Source organism: Myzus persicae, unplaced genomic scaffold, assembly GCF_001856785.1.
Source record: "Myzus persicae strain clone G006 unplaced genomic scaffold, MPER_G0061.0, whole genome shotgun sequence".
Classification (NCBI taxonomy): Eukaryota; Metazoa; Arthropoda; class Insecta; order Hemiptera; family Aphididae; genus Myzus; species Myzus persicae.
The window spans coordinates 776019-799013 of record NW_019103784.1 but is presented as its reverse complement, the minus strand read 5'-3'; the positions used below and the strand labels follow the sequence as shown (position 1 = coordinate 799013).

Genomic DNA, 22995 nt, shown 5'->3' with positions numbered 1-22995 from the left:
CAAAAAAATCACCTGCTTTACAATTTTCAACGTAAAAAAGGAGTTATAAAAAAAAATGTTGATCTACACAGAATTTTAGTGGCTCGAAAAACCTGAACATTTAAAAAATAAAAATCAAAAATTGAATAATTTTAATTCTTTATTATTAAAGGATTAAAGTTATGTGAGTACTGAGTTATATTGAATATAATATAATTGCAAGTGAATTTTCAAGTATAGAATTATGTATGTTAATAAATCAATATATTATACATAATACTAACTTTGTTAATTTTTTTTAATGAGTTACATTTAGCTGTATGTATCTAAAATAAATTAAACTATACAATTAAAAATAAAACTTTGTAAGTTGATGAATTTCGAAATGCCTTTTAAAATTAATTGTGATGGTGCAAATTACATATTGTAAGTATATACCTTTTATAATTTATTTTCGGCTATAGCGTAAATTATACCTATATTGAATTTTGGATGTTGTGTTTAATAGTATATTATTACATTTACTTATATTTTTTTTATATTTTACTTGAATTTCATTAGCGCCTTGGCCAGGAGAGAGCCCCAATAATACTATAGGCTGGTTGGCAAAAAAACGGTAGTAAAATGTTGGTTTGTTTTACGTTATGTAAAAAATGTTAACCTTAATTTCTCAAAAACTATAACATATTTTCGAATATATGTGTTATAGGTAGGTTCAGTATGCGATATAGTCAAGTAGCATATAGTACTAGTTCAATCTTTATCTATCACCTAGTCCATGACATTCCTTTTTTCGATCTTTTGAGTTGTTTCCTTAACATCATAAAAATAAATATCAAAGAAAAATGTATGCGTTTTTCCTTATATTCAATATACATACATTTAAACGTGACACGTAAAAAGATAAGACGATAAGACGATGTAGATACTATTTATTGATATATATCTGAAAAAAATAAATGGAAAAAGGTGAATTCGGTCAAACAGTGTAGACATATATTATATTATTTGTTGGGATCCCAATGGCCAATAGTGCCGCGGGCTTTTATTTGATTAAAAAAAATATATATACAATTTAATTCTATATAGTATTATACGACTGATATACATCTAAATTGACCCTTATAAATGAGTCGCACGTACAATGGAGTAGTTTAAAAATGATCCAGCTTCTACACTTATATTATTGTTTTTGATTCTAAGGAAATTACCTGACAATTCGGGGTGTGTATATTATTAAAAGTATAACATTATATTTGTATTATTTTATTGTTATTGACTAATATCATAATAAATGATTTTTTGAAAAACATAAACATTTTGTAGTGCAATGGACTTATTTGGGATACAATATTTCATATATGACCAAATATTACTTAACAAATAACAAACAAACTATAACAAATATTACTATGTTACAGAATATAGAGAGATAATCTGTGCTCGAATTTCAGAATCATACTTAAATATAAAGTAATATTATACGTCATTAGATATCGATATGCCACTGTCGTCCTTTGGTATATATGGCTGATTTTTTCTTCGAAACAAGCGTAAATATATTATTTAGCTATACAGAATTCATTTTAAATTATATTACATGGCGTAAGTTTGTGATAGCTGGATGGTTACACTTTGATCCGGGTAAACAAATAAAATAGCTATTATAAAAATATAAAAATATAAAAGAGGAAATAAAATATTACTAGCAAAGACAAATAAAAGATGCATTGAATAAAAAAAAATAGCACACGCTGAAAAATCGATGTAGGGGAAGAAACTATTATTGAAACTATTAAGTTAAATAAATAAAACTAATAGTAACTAGTAATAATAATTGTTTTTTCGTTTTTGGTATAAAAATATTATATAAGTGCTTGGTATTTGTTCAAAATATTATTTACGAGTTACGACATTCATTACTCTGTGAATTGAAAATATCTTAGTGCAGGATGAATCAAATACCTGAGACAGTGTGTATAAAATATTCACCAGTTCTACATGACTACATTCCTAAGTCCGAACAACAAATATCTTGTTACATAATTTCCCAATTTCTGGGAACATGAAATACTTTTTGATTTGATGTCCAAGATATTTTCGGTGATTTGCTTGTTTGCGTCTGTTGGAATTCATTTTTCGTTTCCTCAAAATGCGGACATCGATTTTTGTGCCATTTGTTTAAAATCAGAAATACTAAAAAAAATTTTTAATTTCCTATACTCGAAAATATTTTTTATTTGTTTTAAAAAACAATATAGTAAATAAATGATTGTATTTTATTTTTATTAACCATTTAATGCGCATAGTATAATAGTCTGCATGGGTATACTAGTTGAGGTAACAAAAATGCGTTTGAAATAATATTAGGCGATTATTATTGTTTTTGTTTTGGTTACAGGACCTGGAACACAGACGCATCGCGTGCGTTGAACCGTGGCAACGCGGAACCGGCTGTTTTGGCGGCGACGACTGCTCAGACCTTCTGCGGTCCTGGTACCGTGTTTCACCGCATTTCGTTAGTTTTGTGTCGTTGACGCCGTTGACGGCCAATGACGGGCACGTTATTATTGCCGTTGTTGTTGTTGTTGTTGTTGTTATTGTTGTTGTCGTTGCGATCCACTTTATCGTAGTTGTACCACAATAATAATTATTGACGACGGGATGTGTACCGCGCAGGCTTGAGCGAAACGCACTAGTCGTGGCCGGACGGTTGACGCGCCGCGCCGGAATGGGTCGGCAAATATCAATAATAGTAATAATAATAACGATATGAATTGATTTCGGCGAATAAATTTTTGCCCGGCGCGTCTGGCCAATCAGGGGATCATGAGCCGGGCGGCCGTCGTCCGCGGACGCACGCCGCACGCAACCGAATTGCACGTGCGCCGGCAGCAGGATACCAGCCGGTCGGGCGGGCCGCGGTGCCGACGACGAGCGAGTAAAATAAAAAAATTGTGCTCGCGACAATATTATTTTTACGATTATTATTATTATTATTATAACGAAACGTGTATTAGCATAATATTATTATTATTGTTATTATTGTAACTAGACAACTACACTAATATGCATATTATCAAAGTATTATTGCGCCTCCGCCATGACCGTACAATATTGGTTTACCATTATGCAGCGCGGAGTCGCAGAATAATGGACATAATATTCTACGGTAATATTAAATAACACGTAGACTGTGAGGCGGTTACATAATATAATATTATATTATTATATATTATTACGAACCTCTAAATTCGTGCAATATTTGATAACTCGGAATTGTATGCACATTACGTTGTTCAGCATTTCAGTCTCGTATCGGGAATTGTTTAATTTCTGTGATAGAGGGGGGGGGGTCGACATACGTATGCACCATACACACGCATCTAACCTACACTGCCTATACTTGTACACTTTGTATACAGTTATACTTTATACTTAACCAGTTGACCTATATATTATCATAGTATATACCAAATAGTGCAAATACCTTATATTATTCAATTGTTTGTATATACCTATTTACACGAGTTTTGCAGATTCTACCAGACCGCATATTCGTCATATTAATAAGTATAATACAATACGTCATATAAACAATATAATAATATGTCGTACTGTACTACTATACATGACAATACTTTATCAATAATAAATCATGATTGATAAGTGTAAACTGTAAGTGTATAATACCGTATATGTGTCGTATATTATGCAGCCATCTATATTCCTAAGTGCGATAGGGAACATGTACTTCATCAATAAAAGATGATCGAACAAATTCGGCGGTCATCATAACTCCCACAGTACACTCCACTATACATTTCATGTTATGGAATATAATAATATAAGCCTTGCCAGGCCCAAGACCAGAGACTCCTGGTACGCGTGGATTTTTACTTTTTAATGGTTGTGATGGATCGATAATAATTTATGGAATTTCAATACTTCTTAATGTCATGCTTGGCAAATTTAAACACGCAGTTGTAAAAAAAAATAATTCGCATAAAGTAAATGAAATGTACACCAATCATTTCAATCAAAACTATTAATGAATTCATCATACAATTTTAGAGGACTGTAATTAATAAACTAATTAAATAAAATTGATAATTCCACCAGGACACTGTAAAATTATAACAATAATTATCAGCCATCTTTTTGGGGGAAGTAAGAAGGAAAAATAAAACTTCTGCAGCCCAAATGAGTGATGCGATTTATAAAAATGCTCGAATGAGTTAACACTAATTATAGCATTTCATTTCCAGTAAGTACGTTTATAGTTTAATCATATATTATTATAATATTACACAATACCGAGTACCTATATAATTAGTTTAGTTTAAATATTTCAGCTATCGTTAAGGAATCTTTTGTTTATAAGTAGGTGCTTATTAATAAGCTCGTTAATCGTGATGAACGTGTAAAAAGTAAAATTAATTATAGTGAGAATGGCAAAAAAGTGCTCAATTTATGGTAGCTGTATATTGTGTAAAATTATCATTTAATTAGAACTCTTAAATAAATAAAATACAAATATTATTACCGGCCCTTTCATTAACAATACTTATATTGAAAATGAAAAATAATATTTGTTTATAATATTGATTAGGTTATTATTTTTTTACTTTGTAAAACAGTGAGGACGCAAAGACTCGAATCAGTGAAAATCCACTTTCATATTAGGTATATAGACTAGGAACATCAAGAAAAGAAAATCTTATTTGTTACGATGTATTATTTTACTCGGTCGTTAAGAAGACATCGCACCCGCATGTGTTACTGTTTCTGTCTTACACAGGTATTACATAGCAAATTTGTGTTCACTATAGTGAGGGAAGCTGTTAGTTTTGACATTAGAACGAAATGACCTATTATCAAACTTTTAGGTAAGAGCATTTATCAGTGTTCTCCCGTTGGTTTTTTACGATATTTTAATTTGTAAGTGAATTATGAGCATTTTAAAATACTACTGCTTTAAATATTCATAATTCACTTAAAAATTAAAATATCGTAAAAAAACAACTGGAGAACACAGCTAATGTTCTGATCTAAATGTTTGATAATAGGCCAGTTCACTCCAATATCAAAAGTATCGGCAAAATACTGAAACTAGTGAACAGCTACTATATAGCTAGTCGTACGTGTGTGAGACGCAGACAACATATGTGCGTGTGCGGAGTGCTCTTAAGTTATAAAATCAATTAGAAAATTAACAAATTCAAGGGGTTAAGTCAAAAAGATTTAAAAAAATTAACATTTTGACTTGGCTGTAGCTTTTCAACTAGTTAGTACATGCCTTTGATTATAATATGTACATCGGTATAGTTATGAAAATCAAACATTAGCATTTAGCACCCTCTAATAATGTTGACAGTGCGGGCCTGAGTAGCATTAAGTACTGGTATACAGAATATAAATTATTGTACACTGTAGATACCTACAAAGGTTGTGCCACATGACGTATATGATACATTATATTATACGAAATTGTATTACTATTTAGCTGTCGTATTGTCACTTATACTCTGTGTGGCATCTCCGTATCGGCACATATAGTACATAATATTACGTACCTTTAGAGTCGTATTATTTGATGCGCACACATAATTCGAACAATAATTCGATGCAATAATATTATGCAGCCCTACCGCAGGAGAGGCATTATAATAGTATAAAGACATTATAATAGTATACTAACTATATATCGCTAAAGGCGGTCGTATTGTCAACAGAAATTAAAAACGTTTTTAATCTTTTTTCTTTTTTTCTTTTTATTTGGATGTCGGTTACACAGTAATTCAAATCATATAATACGATTCAAAAATATTTAAGAAACACTAAATTATACTTATTTTACCATATAGTTTAGTAGTATAACAAGTCCATTCATCATATATTATATGGTATATATACTATAAATATTTTACTTATATGGGTCAAAAGTGATATAGTTTTGTTAGAATTTAAAAAACAACACCATAAGGTCCAAATATTTTGTTTGAAATAGAAAACATGCTTTTTCGCTTTTTGTTTTTAATTTGATTTGAACATCAGACGGTAAATTTAAGTGTTAAAGTATTTATTTATATCTTATATGCTATATAATATAATACCTATGCATATTTATGTTTATCATATTTTCTTGCTATTGTGTTTTTTTCAGTTTATAAACATTGATTTTGATTTTTGATCAAATTTGATTTTGTTTAATAATAAACTAGAAATGTAGATTTGTGCAGTTATCATGAATCTGCAAAAAACAAAAATACATCCATACAATATTGAACAATATATTATATCTGCTATCAACAATGATGGTACCTATATATAATTGGGTACAGTAGAACTCCGATTATCCGAACGCCAATCATCCGGACGTCCAATTAACCGGACGAGAAAAAAAATGGCACGTGCCGTTATTCATACACGTGTCTCATAATCGTTTTTAGATTAGATAAAGAATAGGTATATAATATTATCTATATATATAAGAATCTAACTTGATTTTGGAGACGAAGGAAACCGGTTTTGAACCCTCATTATAATAATAATAATTAACTAATTACCAATTATTTTCATATATTCACCAATAACGATGTCTGTTTCTTTTTTAAAAATTTTTTTTTATTTTATAATCGTTGTATTATTTGTATAACCAAAAAATAGTCTTATGATTTTAAATTAAATTATAAAAAAATAATTTCTTCCGGAGGAAGGTCGGGCAACTAGTTCTTAATAATTCCCGTCATTACGACGTAGGTACATTAAAAATTCTGAAGCTTTTGATGCATTGGACTTATCGTTTAAATGATTTGAGAGGCAAGAAGAATCGAACACCAGTAATTAAGTCTTATTTTGTTTCAGTTAAATATATAGTAAAATTATTTGTTTATGGTTACGAATTTTAAATTATATTATAATATAAATTATAATATTATATTGACTATACGAGTTATCGATCACGGATCAATAGCTGATGCTTCTTAGGCTATTATAATAATGGGGCATTATTTTACTATTAAATAATTCAGACAACTAAAATAAGTATAATTCAAATTAATTTCCACATTGCTGACTAGTAACTATTATGCTAGGCACTATGAGTTATATATTTTATTATTATTACGACAAGCGAACTTAATTTGGTCTTGTATTTAATTTTGCAATTAAGTTTTTGAAATCATTGTATTCCAGTGATGCTATATCGCTATAAGCTCGTTGATCTCTTTTCATCTCCTTTGGTACCTTTTCCCCTGTTTGTGCAACCGAGGAGGAAACTGCTTTTGCAATTTAGCATTACTTTCACCTCAGACACATCGTTTATTGTACTACTCGATTACAAATGTAGAAATCATTTATACAATATAGTATCAACTTACTACACTATTACATACATACACAGTACACACATTTAAAAGTCAGGTGATATCTTCTTTGGAACCTAACGAATACATGAAACATAAAACGTACATACATGTCCAGACTATATATTATTGGAGATTATAATAGGTAGTATAAAAATTACATAGAAACTTTCATAAAACTAGCTATAGTAAGTTTAGAGGGTTTACACTTTACATAACTCTTAGACAATGTTTATAATTATAAAAAAGCTGTTAAATGGATGTCGGTCTGCTGTATAGTAGATTACAAGTGGGTCACTCTAATGGACGGTGTAAATTTGAATTCGATGATATAAAATGATTGTATACGAAAAACGATTCTGAGCGAAGACGGTCTGTCAGCCTATAATATTACTTAGTGATTTAGTATAATTGATGATATTATTGTGGTTTAAGTAATTTATTTTACTATTAAGCATTAATACTATAATAAGCTAAATTCATTTTTGCCAAAAAATTTAATTTTAAAAGTCGTTGAGTGTTGAAAATATATTAATATACTCAAACATTTTCATATCTCCACGAATAATATTTTTAAATTAGAACAAAATAATATACATCATTATTCTTGGTTATATTTGAACATAATAAAATAACTATAAAAAAACTGTGTTAGTATATTTTTCAGATTTTTTGGTTATGGAACTAACTACTTGTGTGCACCTTTGTTTTAAATGATCGAACTTTAGCAATAGAATGTAAAAATTTTATAAATATTTAACTACAAAATAATTTGTACATTTTCAATTTAATAAATTTTGTTAATTAAAAAAAACCGTGCCTATGTATTTTCAATTTTGACTACTTTTATAACAATATATTACCAGGAGCTTTGTATTAAAATTTCACTCTTTTGAATCAACAAATACAATTTTATTGACATTTAGAGAAAAGAAGGGTAAATTTAAAATGTCTGTAAACAGCTCAAAATGAGTCAAAATATTTTGAAATTTAATGGTGTATGGAAAATACTAATATCAAGGTTCAATAAAAACTACATGTATCTATGGTCATTTGGGTTAGAGCTACACTAAAACCAAAATAGATTTAGTCAAAAACCGGTTTTGAATAAAAACTCACGTTTTTCCTTAATTTTTGTTTGTTTTTCCCTGTGCTTTTGAAAGCAGTTGGGAATGTTTTATTCTCGAGTCCCCAAAATACAAATTACATTTACTTTTCTTCCAGAAAAGATGCTGTTGTAGCACAAAATTTTTTTTTTAAAAAAACACTTCACCGTAAAATCAATATATTCATCACTTCGCTCGGTATCTAAAATTACTAACTAACTACAGAAATATTATAATAAAAGATGAAACATATTATATTTTAGTCATTATAGCTAAAATTAGAGAAAAAAAATTATATTGGTAATGCTATTTTTACCTTATTACCGCAACACATCATATTAGCAATACTACTTTATTATAACAATTATTATTAAATATTATTACATAATTATTGTGATATTATTTTTTAAATATTTTTCTATTTGAACTAAAAATATACACCATTAAATAAAATAATTAATGAGACTGTCAAATAATTCTTAATAAATAAGCCAACCTACCCATGATCAAGAAAATGCAATGCAATTACACCCACCCACAATCAATCCAACACCCACCGCGCAGTATTAAATTATTTACACTTATATTTGCATAGTTATGTAACTACTGTAAATGGTACAATGAAAAAAAATTATAGTTATAAAAATAAAAATGTTTTACAAAAGTTGATGATTATGAGTTATGACAAATTTGTGAAATTATATCATTTAATGGTTTATTAAATGGCATAAAAAAAGATCAAGGGGTTATAACTATTTTTTTTTTATGCACATTTATCAGAAAATTGTATCTTGAGTTAAAGAAAAATATATAAATTAACTTAGTTTGAAAATGACAACTTTTACGTCATAAAATTTTCATGGAATAAGTCTTACAATTCCGAAAATATTTTGATTTTTACTATTCTAAATTAAAATATGTTAAAAAAAAAATCATTGAATGACACGAATAAAATAATAGTAAAATCTATTTTTAGACTTGTATGTCATAAACGGTTTTTTTTTGTTAGTTTTCCGAATTTAGTGTTTTTGATTTAATTTTTGTATCCACCTTCCGTTCCATTTAATCATTTTTATACGAAATTTACGAAATATTTTTACACGAAATTTCTAATTACCCATGCTTACTATATTTTAATAATTATTTTAGTGGTTACCTATATTATGCTATCAAAGGTATACGCTATACCCTTGCATTTCAATTATTATAAATATTTAATAACTAAAACTAATATTTATCAACTCAATGTAATATTTCAAAGAATTCAGACTTCAGTCTAATTAATTTCTTGTAGCTACCTTTATTTTATATTATTATTTATTTTAATTTAGATTGAATATTTTCAAAGTTGTTTTTGATTAAAAAAATGTTACAGTGTTATGAAGGTATACTATAATAATTATTGTAAGAACAACATTAACAGCGATTTTTTTACTGTGGCTTTATATTCGGATAAGGTATAAACCCTAGCTAGGGAGTAGGGACATTACTAAGGAGAACTGTATTCCCCAAAGTGGAAATTCAAATGATTAAAGGTAATATTTAAATCATTCACAATAATAAAAAAAGGTTGTTTAAATAACTATTAAAAATATTTACTTTAAAATTAAGAGATTCTACGAAGTAATTATAAATGAAAAAGCTATCCGATATTTTTCCCTAGTGGTTATAGGGAACTACACTATCAAGACGAATGTACATGATTACAGCTAGAGTACTCCACGAGCTGTTCAGTACATTAATACTATTTTGAATATTATAATACATAGGCGCGTCATATTAATTTATTATAACTCATAACCAGCTATAACTCTCAGAAAAGTGTGTAAATTGGTTAACCCTGGGTCTTTGTTTTGTATTTATGCATTTTTGGTGTCATATTAATATAAAAATGCGATATTTAAAATATTTAACCTAGCTGTAAAAAAATTAACGAAACCTTAACAATCGATTATATCATATTATGATTACTAGAAAAAATATTATGGTTAACTAATGGCCAAGTAGGTGAACCATATTTTTAATGATAAAAAAATAGCGAAATCGGTGATAGTTCTATACTACTTTATAGACAATAGACATTATACCGTTATAACGCAGTTATACATATTATTTTAAATCCCAAACAATTTTTATACGAAGCATTTTTAAGCTTTTTAACACAATATTATTAACTTACAACTCAGTTATTATAAGTTAATAATTCAGATGAGCGGGACAAGCAATTGTACCTCTTTACTGCTAAGTGACTTTGAACTAATACCGGTAAATGACTTGTGCCATGGAAACCTTATATACAATAATATATTATATTATTATGTAATCATAATGCAGCTATTGTGGTTAAGTTGATGTTCTTATTATGTTTGTGTGCACGTGTACTTAGGTCTTTAGAGATGAATAACGTAAACAGACGTAAACAAATATACAAACATATTTAAATTTTAATTAATAAAAAATTTAAATTGTCCTATGACCGTTTGAAATATTGATGCTATTGAAACTATTGAAAATAGTGTTTATACTTAATGTATAGATAGACATTTTAACGTTAGGTTAAGTTAAATCGGATCTATATTCATGTGAATTTTTTTTTGTTTTGCTGTTTGTTAGTCTTATTGTAAGTGGTCATCATTTTTTTTCCACAATTTTCGACTTTTGTAGACATTCACTCATAATGAGTCATTTGAATATAATATGCATTATGTTATGTTATATCTGCATGCTATGTCATTATACTACAACGAGGTAGACCATGTTATACAATATTATGATTATGCACACAGTACCTACACTTATAAAGTATTATCCGTCATGCCATTACAAAATATGATAATTGGATATTATATGAATGAGTATGATATTTATTTTATGGTTTTAATAAAAGATTAAATTTTACAATTTATTGTATTAAAAAGGATAATATACTATAAAATCACATTCGATTATACGTGTGTCGGAATATTTACCTGTTAACCTTTCTAATCGCTAATCCAACTGAAATTCGATAGTTATTGATGCATATTAATAGTATATACCCACATACTAAACCCACATCATAAATCTGAATGAAAAATAATGTAGAGTATACAGACAGCAGAATTACGATTCAATTACAACGTTTCAACGTCAACGATGAAAATTTACCCTATAAATAGTTAATATTCTCTAAAATACTTAGGTATTGAACAGTTCGATTTACCTATTCGTTATTATTAAGAGGACATTTCAATGACATTTACGGTCTCACCATCTAACAACGTGGGAAATAATTTTGCTTAGTATTTGTATCACGTCTCAGGTTGAATTTTATGAAGAAAATCGCTTCGGTGAAATATCAAGTTGAAATGTGAGATTCTTGTCTATAATAATAATTTTTACGCCAGTTCTCTTATCTCAGCCATATTTTAACTTTAAATGAAGGTCGTGAGGATAAGCGTACCTATAATAATGTATAATATTTTAACTCTATTCTAAAATAGGTGTTTCTAATTAATAATATATAGGTAGTACTCCTTTGCGAATTTTTTACGTTATACTTGTACAATTTCATCTCAGAAAAAATTAGCGAAAAAGTACTGTTATTTACTATTTGATAATATTTAAATATATATGGTTATATGGGTAGGTACACATAATAATATATAGACAGGTGGTACTCACGAATCGTTGTCGTCGCCGGACAGTGAAGTCGAGAGTTTTGGAGAAATCGTCGGGAATACGAAAAATATCTAAACCGAAATCGAAACCGGCGAAAAACAATAGTAACAAATAATCGTATTGGTATACGATAGAATTATAAACGTGGTCGTGGTTAACGCGACCCGAGACGAAACGACATCGCGGAACGTATGTTGGCGACTGTCTGCTTTGGCCGAACGGGGTTAGAGAGTGTGTTGCGCGGTGCACACGATTTATTATTTTCCTATTTTTTTCTATATTTTTTTTTCAACGAAAATCGCGATACGTTTTTCGTCGTCGACGACGAACAATATTATTGAAGATCACGCGCTCGTCACGCCGCCACAGCCGTCGTCGTCTGTCGGTCTTACACGCATTTCGAGTTCGGGGGGACTGTTGTAAAGTCGCGGCGGTGGCGCTTGGCTGGCGTGTCGGATTGGCGGGCGGAGCGGCGGCAAAACGGAGCGCTAATGTCCGCGAGTGACTGGTGGCGGAGAACGCACACCGACTGTCGTGTGAACATCCGTCGGTCGACGACGGGGGCAATATAATATATATGACTACGAAAAAAAAAAACAGCAACAATATTCATACGATCAACACGCATCGCGGTGGAAACGATCGCGAACAGTTTAATATTACTATCGTATTACATTAAATTTCAAATCTTGGTTGATAAGCGGGTGAGCGGGATGATCGTCGACATTGTATCGAACCATAAATATGACGAACACACCGGCCGTAGCTTGGATTCGATACGAAAACGCCACGTGCAATTTTAGTAAAGACTACACAGTTGAAAATATATATATATAGTATCATATTATTATACTACATGCATATTATTTGGTACTGAATTATATAATAACAGTATAACGAAAATATTGAAATAACACTGTAAAATAATATGCGATAAAAAAAATGCGAGTTTTCCATGTTAAACGCATTAATTTTTTATACTAATAATATTATAACCACGAATATCATTCAGCTGTACGTAAACCCAGGATGCATATTGATTGGTCCACGCGTTTAATTGAGTTATTTTCATTGTAATAAATTCTACAACGCATATAATATACTCTCTGAAAACTGATTATTGGTTTTTTAATTTCTATTTTGAAAGGAGAAAAATGATAATAAACAATATAGTGACTATTTTGTGGTCACATTAAATTTTTTTAAATTAAAATTATGATATTTGAAAAAGGAGCAGCAGTTTTTTTTAATCGTGCTGATGAAAATAATATTATGAGAGTTGAGAAAAAAAGGTGAATACAAACTATAAAATTTGTTTAGACATGCTTTCGTACATCATCTCATTCATCACAAATTTTACTGAATGATACTGTATGCAGTATATTAGGTATATTATCCTATTTACATGACTGGGTACATTTGTTCACGTTCACAAAATATATTGTATATATTACTCGACTGCTGTATCATGTGGTTGCGTAACTAGGACATCATGACATATTATATTCAACGAGGTCGCAACAAAATTTAAAAAAAACCAGCTTAACTGACTTGTAAAGTGATAAATATGATATAATAATGCATTAGAATGGTTTTTTAAATGTTGGGTTGAAATAACAATTTTAGTTTTAATAAAAAAAAAAAACATTCGTGTTTCTTTGTTTAAGCCACCAATTTCATAGGTGAACTTAAAAAAATAGATCACTTACTCAAACTTACTCATGCGAATAATGTGATACACATATTTATCAGTGCATTGGTATTCATCTTCATTATTCTTTATTATTCATTTTAAACTTTTAGGGTTAAAATCGTATTATCACTCCACTAACTACAATATTTATGATGTAATAGTAGTATTATAGTACCTACAGGCTACAATCCAATTTACTCCTAACTTCAACAGTTAAAATGTATTACTTAATACTGCTCCGTGGTTTCAAAAATAATCAACCCGTTTAAAAAGATTATGAAAATTAATTTTTTCAAATCAACACAACTAATGAAAAGTGTGCAGAATACTTTAATCATGCTTCAAAGTACACATTCTAACTATTATTGATTGAGGCAGTGACTACACACACGCAATACTAACAAACAAGTAATAAATAATATTGATAATAACAAAGACAGTAGTGTGAATAATAATACTGATAATGTTTTTCAATAAGATTATGCTTCAGCAATGTATAACATTAATCAGGAAGTCGGGAATAATAATCAAGAATCTAGTTTAATGTATTTTGGAACATACTATGCATGGGTATCATCGTACAGTTATAATGAATCACTGACCTAAATTGTATACATTTTACTTTTTACTAGTAGTTTTTTAAAAGCAATGGCTTACATTTTTTTTTTACAAAACTCCTAACATAGAAACCAACATAATAAAAAAAATATATCTATCCTATGACGACTGAAGAGCGGAATGAATAGATTGAATATTTCCACTCAATAATGCACCTATATTGCCTATACAATACGCCGTTCGACTTATTGTATTTTATGTATTGGTATTAGATATTATATAATGTATTATATATTTTCATGTTTGACAAGCGTCATAAATTGAACCTTAAAATAAAAAAAACAATATTGTGCTCCATCAAGTTCTACTAATTACAGTACATTTTGGTTGAAAAACCAAAAAAAAAATATATTTTCGTTTTATAACTTTTTGATATAAAAACATTGAATATTGACTTAATATGACGAGTTATTATCAACAAACAATAAAAATTGAAAATTTAGATAAGCACTCCACTCTTATATTGTTCTAAGATTTCAAATTTACCTAGATATTCCAGGATAAGCATTGGATCGTGAAAAAAATGACTAATAATATAATATTCATAATAATACCTACTTGTTTACGATTTTGTTTGCTTGATAATACACCTAAATGTGACTATCTGAGCATTAATTATAATATCAATATAAATTATGTATGAAGTTTTTGGACAAATAAAATAAAACCACACAAGATTTATTTTGTAAAACCAATTATTAACCTAACCTACTAAACCGCTCCACTCTACATAAAAAACAAAGAAATGCGTGTATTCTACGAATGTAATATTATATACTTACTCCAATTATTTATTTAGATCTTCGAAAAAAATGTTAAAAGTTAAAAAGAATATTATATATAAGTCGGGAGAGTCACTACCCATAAATTACCCATTTAAGTAGAGATAATTATAATATAAAATGTCTGGGCACAGTTTTTGTAGGGTTTAATTTAATTAATTAAAAAAAAAATTATTATACAATTCATTTTTGTTGCAACAATACCAGATACCACTCTGTTTTTTGTGACGTACGTTATTTAATATTTACCGGAGTATAGGTATTATGTGTTAATACGATACCACTGCCCCTGCATAATCACTATTCTTGGAATTGTTTTCCCCTGTCAATGCAATTCTTCTACTATTGACGATTTGACATACGATAAAATAATAATGCCACTCTATAATATTACCATAGTAATTTGCATACTTGGGATTCTTGCAAATACTTGTACATATTATATGAAGTATAAATATATATGGGCGAGTCACAGAAATATGTGTAATGCGGTATACACTTACGTATTATGATAACTGTTTACATAAATTGTTTTATCGAGTGAACATATCACATTTCAAACAGAGGAAATATGAAGATATACTATGTTATATTATATGTTTTTAATTAAATATTCCAAACGCAACTCATTCTGAGCTGAGCGACTGTATAGTGATGAGCATTAAGCATTCATTTTAAAACGATGTGAGTATTTAAATTTTTTGGGTAAAGGCAAAATCTCTAGTGTCATACAGCCATATACCTCATATTCGAGTATAAAGTCTATGTTTGTGGTACATCTTTAAATTATTATTAAGAGGTTACGTTAATAATTGCCAGCTGGGAACTATGCACATTGCACACCCATAACGAAATACATTATCACTTGTAGCCTAGGTGGTTTATAAAATCCTTCACAAAACACAATATTGTAATTTATATCGAATGTGGATTGACATAATATTATTAAAGCGAATATAAAAATGTCACTCGCTAAAGAATCACCAACAGATTACGGTCATTTTTTGTTGCGATGTTTTGGTAACATCGACGATATTTAAATCTGCTTGTTCTTGAGTACGTGAAATGGAAATGACACGACGGTTATACGATACACGAATAATTTGTTCGAGTGGAAAAACAGATACGAAATAATAAACAAAATTATTTTATATGGGCTATAGGTAGGTATCATTGATTTTTAGATACATTGTACAATGAACATACACGTAAGTACGTAATATATGCAGTTTTCAGTGACGCTTTGTTAAGGCTATCGTATAGTTGTAGTAGTTACTTATTGCTGTTTTACTTTTGAATAGAATCAACATATTCATATGTACCTACATATTTTATGAACACAAACACGCCGAGAAAGTATTTCGTAAATTTTATTGAAAATAAAGGAATAGAATACTGATCCTGTTACAATGACCAACGAATAATGATTGATTGCATAGTAATTCAAAATTAAGAATGTTGAATTTGAATAATCTAAACCATCTGTTGACATTATAGGTTTCTTTTATGACTGGCAAAAAATTTGAAAAACATTGTCAAGTCATTTATATTTTGTGACAAAAAATTGTTCAATAGGACAATACAATAGACATTCTTATTAATTAAAAGTATGACGTTTAAAATAATATCATTACCGTGTGATAAAATGGTAAACTTCTACCACTACTTAAATATATTATAAAGTAAAGCGACGTTTTGTTTGTCGATATGAAATTTAATGTATCAAACAAAAAAATCATCTATTTAAAAATTAACGAAAATGAATGATTATTAGGAAATTACTAATCTCCAGCAGTGTGGATTTTTTAAACATTCCATAAGTGTGCTTTAGGTTTGTTAAAATCGAAAGTTATAAAAAAGTTAAAATAAAATCTTGTATTTATAGTTCAATGATTTAAAAACCTTCATTTTCATTATTCCAGATGAAATAATTCATAAAATATAATATAATGAGTTATCGTTACATTCGATTAAAATACAAACCACTTATTTTACTTTTTTATTATAGCTTTCTTGGAAATCAATAATTTTATAGATAGGCATCCATAAAATGTAAAACATTCAATTTCAAGTATAATGACAATTATTAATTTTCACGAGGAAGAAGAAATGAGTAAAATAAATATTTTGTATTTTAATACAATGATAATTCATTATAATACGGTTTATGAATTATTCCATCTGAAATTCTGAATGGGAAGGATTTTGAATAATATTACTTCTACGTCTTAAAATATATTACGGTATGCCAGTCAATGCTTCTAACTTGAAAGCTTTAACGTCAATCTTTCCTAAATTGGCAGTGTGCATTTAAGTATTATTTTTTTCTTTTTGATAATAAAGGTAATACAATTGCAGTTATTAACACATTTAAATCTCAATCTGTTCATAAACTAGTTATGATTGGTAATTCCGCGAATTAGATTTCACCGTTTATTGAATTTGGTCGTTTTATTGTATCTATATAAGTAATATAAATGTTTTAATATATTATTATTACATACACAATGTGTGTTCTAAAACTCATTATAAGCTAGAGCTTGGATTCATATTCACTAATTAGATTTACGCATTCACAAATAGCAATGAAGTAATAGTCATATAATAAATTTAATTTATGTGTCTATAGCATACATCTGATTACAATCAAACACCATAATATAATATTTTATAACAATAATATTATTAAATTTATTTCAAAAATATTTGGCAAACTTCAAAAATATTAAATATTGAAAAATATAAAAATATGCAGCTGAAAAAATATATAAATATAATATTATCTAAATGCATAAGGAATTAATCGACATAAACATAATACGTTCTTTTTTCCTTTAATGGGTAGGTAATTAATCTTTTCAAATTCTAGTTTTGGAGTTTGTAAATATACATTATTTTTCTAAGTTTTAAAAATAATTATAGTACAAAAATGGAAGTCTTTAAAAATGGTTTCACAAAAAAACAGAAATAAATGTATTTCTTGATCTAGAATTTTATTACACTTTGGCCATTTTTACAAATAAATTAAATAGATGGAGTCATATTATTTATTATAATTTTAAGATCATCATAGTACTCCAGTACCCCCATTATAATATCCAAACCCATTATTACGTACTTTTAATTTTCGGTACACAAAGTTAAATAACTAAAGAATATTCGTTCATTTTTGATTTTGATACTTCAAGATTTTCAGAAATATTATCCACTAAATAGTTAATGCTACCGTTGGGGGTTCTAATTTGAAAAACAGAAATTTGTCTCCATAGAACACTACTTAAGTAAAATAAAAATCTTGAGAATTTGAAAATACAGGAAAAAAAATTATTCATAAACATTAGTTTGAATAACTGCATTTTTTATTAAAAAAATGGGTGAGCATGCTTATTTCATCATCATGTATAATGTTTACAAGTAGTGGTAAATTTGTGTACTTATAAATTACCCTTTATAATTGTCGTCGACCGTTGTGACCCGATTACGTTATACAAATGAAAATGTCCGTTTATCCAATGGAACGTGATTGTCCATAGCTGTGCTAGATCGTAACGTGCTAACGTTAGAACATGGTCTGGATCCAAGACTAATGGATCCAAGATTTTTTTTACACTAGAAAATTTATGTTACGCCAAAAAATAAAAATAAAATCGATTCGGCCAAAAACTGATTTTGCTTGAAAAATCCCGTTTTTCTTGATTTTTTTCATCCATTATAATATTGAAGATACTGGGAACTTTCAATGTTGATCTCTGGAAAGTACTTACTAGGTACAATTATTTTCTAACAAACCATCACCCTCAAAGTTAAAAGTGATTTTTAAATAAACAGACATACAAAAAAATATACATACACATTATCTCTCCCTCTAAAATCCTAAATGTTTAACTAAATGTAAGAAGCATATTGTGTTGGATAATTTATTTGTTTTTAGATAAAATGAACTCTACAAGATAAGTAATATTCAAAACCCGAATACATATAATAAACATATGTATGGTTTATTTTTATAGTTTTATTATATATATTTTTTTTTTGTATTACAGAGGTAAAAATATACAATTATTTTCTGTGGTCGAGTGGGGCCATGTTTTAAACAGATGTAAGTAATGGTTAATAATAGACTCTTTGTTTCCTTTGGATGTTTAATTATTCTGTGTAAATTAGTTGCATAAGGTTTTTATACGTCCCTGCGTTGGCATAATTAAGGACAGGAAATTGAGGTTGCTAAACATTGCTTGTTCTACGACCAAAAACAATTTGCATATAATTTAGTTATTTAACTATGTCACACTTTTCGTTTCTCTCGATTTAGTAATTTAATTACATACATTTTTACGAAGTCATTTATTATTTTGTAGTTTTTACTGTTACACTAAGCTTGATGAATATGTCTTTAAAAAGTTTTTTATTTCATTAATTATTGTTGTTTTTAAGTAATTGTAAGTTTGATAAGTAAGATCTAAATAATATTGCTGTTATATACATCTTACATTTTAATTGTTACAAATATTATTTGACACATTCAAAGAGGATAGCAGAAGTTTGAACAAAGTATTTGAGTCACCTAATAAGTGACATCATCAGAGGTCATTAATTTGAACAGTTTTAAACCCTAGATTATATAGAACGGAATAAAAAAAAATATGAAATTGAATCGACAGAACTTGGGACATATTAACTTATTGAAACTACAAAAACTATAAAATATACCAATTCAATAAGCATTTCAATATACAAAGAAAAGCTAGTTAACTGTTAATGGAAAAAAAAAACGTATACATAACTACATAAGTTTATTTACCAATGGTCATGAACGAAATAACTTCAATTTCATGCTTGTGAAATACAGCTGATATTTCAAAGGAACTGTCCAATGTCTGAGTAAATGTGTCTGGAGCATATAGAACCCACAGTTATATGAATTCAATTTTCTTTTGTATATAATTTTTACCAAACAAATATTCCACACAATATCATCTCACTAACCGTCGACTAAGATATCATGTTTTTATCCATAGTAGGTAGTGTTTTGAATATCTGTTCATGGTTCGTGCGCCCATGCCACCCCCTACCCTCTTCAATCTATACTTACATATTATATTAATAGTTATAAATTATTATAGTAATACAATTTTATTTTTATTTTCATCCTATTAAATATAATGTCAAATAACCCTTTGAAAAATCCTCTGTACGGACTTTGCTATATCACTAACTATACTAAATTAGATTTAAACAGGGTTAAGTAATTGAATTCTTTATTCAACCGTTTTGTAATTAATTATTATTTAGGTCAAATACTTTTGTAGCTAAATCATAAATACTTTGTTTGTGAATATTAGAAGATACTATTATGCATGTTATTTTCCCTTAGTGGGTAAAACTTATAGAAACTTTAAAAAAAAATTTGAAAGCCTTTGATAGTGTATACACTTGTATATATTTACTTCAAACAATTTAATTAATTTAAACTAATTTAAAGTTCGATTAAGTAATGATTTATATTATATTTGACATTATTTTTACAAATGGTTAAGTATTGTCTTTGTAATTTAAATTGAAATATAATTTAATAATAATAATACAAATAATTAATAATTATATGATACTTAATGTATACGTTAAAATGTCATTAAAAAATATTTAAATATGTATCATTTTCAAGTTAGTACGTATGATTAAGTAGTATATTAAATAATCAATTAATAATAATTTAAACTGGAATTTAATAGACCAACATGAGCCTACATCCTAAAATCAAAAGAAAAACAACAAACCCCAGATTTCGCCTCTTAATTAAAATTGAAACTTCCCCTATAAAATAATCTCAGAATTAATTAATAACCCTACCTGTTTGAACAAACGGAATTTTGTTTCGGGGTTCGATAAAGCACTCCAACACCAAACTTATTCGTTATAGGTTGGGCGTTTAAGTATTAACTTCCTTAACGTTTTATACCACTAATAAAAATTTCCTCAAAGATTTTGTAGTACCTACTTTCAAGATTATTCTTAGGAAGGACCCACAATCAACTATAGGTAAACCATAAAACTTGCATAGCGAAGTAAAGTAAGCCATTATTAAAACCTGTTAATCGAATAATTGTTCTCTTTTTAATTCCCCGGAAAAGTCGAAAGAAGACTTAAAAGAAATTGTCTCAAAGATGTACTCAAATTATAATTAATTAGTCCGCAAATAGTTGTGCTGAGTTGCTTCTCGTTAACGCAAGGTATTCATGTTATGTGTTAATAGTTAAGTATGTCATCACATTTACTGATTGTGCATTTGTAAAGATCGTTATTCGTTAGTAGGATAAAAAACACCAAGTTGTAAAAAAAAAAAAAACTAAGAAATATAATATTATTTTAACAGCGATAAAATTATTTAAAACACACGATGAGGTAAATATTTTCATTAAGCCCCTATTGTTGTTTAGTGTAGTAAACTTAATATTAACTTTAAATATATTTTAAATGTAGGTATAAATAATTGTATTTACATTGTTTATATAATAATTAATCTAATGAAAACACTTTATGTCACTTATAAAGCCACATTAATACATTACCTTTAATAAAAGGCGTTAAAAAAATTTGGAAACTCTTTAATTACTGTTTCCATACTTTTGTACTTACATGTAGCATAACATATAACACTGCTGTACATTTATTGGGGCATATAAATGATGATAATATGATGTAATTAAAATGAAATGATTAAATATTTTACCTAATAAATGTACAGCAGTGTTATCAGTTTTAATAAATTAGATTAATGACCGTTTCCAAACATTTGTTTCTTGCTCAATTCTAACACTTCAAATTAAATTCTATGTTTCAATTTCTTCATTTGGTCGTCAATTCCTTAATTTTTCTTTCAAAACGAGAGTTAGTATTTCTAAGTAATATAAATTAAATTTTTTTTTTCATATTGACTGAATTGAACTATTCGTAAATATAAATTGTAAAACATTTCAAATGTACGAGTAAATATAAATTGAAAATCAAACACCATTGCTCCATTTTCAGATAAACAAAATAAGATTTTAAACTTCTCGTCTAATATTCTTATGTACTAAATGTATACCACGTTTTATTTCTTCTATTTACAAAATAATCGTTTTTTTTTTAATCTTAAAAATTATTTTTATAGTAATGAAAAAATATAGTTGTATGTGTTAACATAGATATTACTATGTTGGATATTTAATTCTTTAGAGTATAAAAAGTATCAAATGTTGGAAATTTGTTTACTACTAGGTAAGCAACTCATTTATCATCATTCTTTTTTAGCAACCTAAAAATAAATATTTTCCCATCATAATCAGTAATCAGTAATGGAATATTATGTTGACATAACGAGGCATGATGACCAATATCATGGGATAATCATTATCCCTTCAGATTTCAATGTTCGGTTGGGGCTTTGGACAAAAATATTTTCGTAGTGGGTGTATTGAAGTACCTATAGAAGAGTTGTACAGTGTACACCTTTATTGTTAAAAAATAAAATATAAGTTTCTACCGATTCATTCATACGGATTCATTCAACTTATGTACCTTTTTTTTACAATAGTTTGACCAACAGACACTTGAGTGATTATCACAATAATAAATAATAATACACTCTTACTCAATGTATTATATAAAATAATCATACTATTCAATTGATACTAGTAAATCTGGGTTACAAGATTTTTAATAATATCACAGTGCATCTTAACTCTCAGCCAAGTTTTCAATAATTTATACGTACGAAAAAAAACAACGTAAACGTCGTCATTGAAACC

The 22995-nt window shown here is 28.0% G+C and overlaps 1 protein-coding gene across 1 annotated transcript in view; it reads right to left on the bottom strand.

Annotated features, from left to right (window-relative positions):
* Nucleotides 1-12620, bottom strand: part of LOC111035295 (rhodopsin-like) — a 48282-nt gene extending 35662 nt beyond the window's left edge. Inside the window, exon 1 of the mRNA XM_022316848.1 lies at nt 12116-12620. The gene's annotated coding sequence lies outside the window, so the exon portion shown is untranslated. The remainder of the gene's footprint in view (nt 1-12115) is intronic.
* Nucleotides 12621-22995: the final 10375 nt, after the last annotated feature.